Here is a 1,987-nt window from a genome sequence, read left to right on the forward strand (position 1 = left end):
ATAACCTCACCGCTAAACACGGGTACCTCTTAACGCTAAACCCCTAACGGTAAGAGTCTCCTACAAGGGTCTATTCGGGGTCACAAGGGATAGAGTTAAGTGTTATGCTAGGCAAGAAAGGGATATATAATACCTTTATTAAATCTGAGAGGTTTATTTTCGAGCGTTTTGAATTAGAAGCTTAAAATTATGTCTCTAAAGCTGCTAATAAGCAGAAAAAGAATACTAAATACCTTAGTTTTAAAGTAAGTATTAAGATAAGCTAGCAAAAGCCTTAACTCTATATTATTAAAGATAAGCTAGATATAAATTACGTTAATAGAATAATAACAAAGCTATAAATAACTTATAATTATATATCTTAAGCTTCTTTATATATTACTTTAATTATAAATTTTAAGGCTAAAGATTAGCCTAATAAAGATAGCATTTCTATATATAATAAGAAGGACTTATCATCTATAAGTTCTTATAAATAAGCTTATAATAAGACTAAAACTGCTTTAAAATTAAAGAAGTTATAAGAGAGTACTTTAACATATTAATAAGTAGCTAAGGCGGCTTTCTATACTATTATACTAAACCTAGCTATTAAGATTAGTTGTTAGCACAAGTATAATTAATCTAACTATCTAAATAATAGCTATTATTATTATAATTTCTTTTAAATAAGTTATTTAAAGCTTAATATAGTTAATATTTATAAGTAAAGAAATACTATAAAGAATAACTCTATTATTAATATTTATTATCCTCTTTTAGAGGTATTAACCTAATTAATTAAGGGTTATAAGAAGTAAAAGAAGCAGAATTAATAGCTTTCTATTACTCTATAGCCTTTAATATTTATTATAGCTTTATTAATAATAATTAACTAAGAGATAATGCTTAATATTAATTTCTTAAGGGGTCCTTTGCTAGCTACTCCTATTTATAAAAACACAAATAATAAGGCTTAAGATATAGATATAGAGACCCTAGTTTCATCTACTATAATATTAGCATCAGTACTACTCTTGCTAAGTAGCCTTATTCTATAGGCTAGAGATAAGGATGCCTAACTACTCGCCTTTATTTAGGCTTAAATTCGTACTTAGCTTATGCGTTATACTATATTTAATTATGTATAAGACCTGCTAATAAGTTCTAGCATAAGTTTTTCAGATTTAGCTAGTTTAAGCAACAAAGAATAAAAGAATATTAGTATTAATATTAATATTAAGATGGATTTACTAAAAAACAACAAGATATAGTATCTATAGTATCCGGAGGCTATTAACAAGATTGCAAAGCATCTCCTAAGTAAGCTTAATCTTAATATACCTGAGGAGAGCAAAGACAACAAGCTCTAAGCTTATAAATAAAGGATAATTAATGTTAAGGAATATATATCCTATATACTAATAATGAATTTACTTTCTTTTAGCATCAAAATTACTTAGTATATAGAAATCAAGTAGAAATCAAGTAAAAAGCGCTAGTAAGCAGCACTAATAAGCTATTATTTTGCTATTAACTATAATATAGCTTGAAACAAGGTCCTTTTATGTATAGAGATACATTACAGCTTCTATATCCTTTGTACATTATCTTTGTACGCTTAGAAGCAACGTAATTAATGATTTCTGCTAGCGCTAGCCTATTGCTCTTCTCCTCCTCTTAAGTATTCTTTTTATACTATATATAGTATTGATACTTCTTTAAGGGCTGCTAGCTATAGCCTTAAGTTGCTTAATTAAGTAGAGGCATAGGCTTGCTTTTATAGTGTTACTTAACAGGCACTAGCATTTTAATAAGGTAGGGCATATTAAAAAGGGCATTAATAAATGCTTTTCAAAACAGGTATTAGCCTTTTTTTTTTTATATCTATTATATCCCTCTTCTAAATAAAATAGCTATTAATTGCGCAAATATTAAATATATAATATTATAAAGGGTATTAAATACAATATTTATAAGGTCTATAAGTAGTAAAGTTCTTTTATAA

The sequence above is a fragment of the Endocarpon pusillum genome, assembly GCF_000464535.1.
Source record: "Endocarpon pusillum Z07020 unplaced genomic scaffold scaffold6762, whole genome shotgun sequence".
NCBI classification, from domain to species: domain Eukaryota; kingdom Fungi; phylum Ascomycota; class Eurotiomycetes; order Verrucariales; family Verrucariaceae; genus Endocarpon; species Endocarpon pusillum.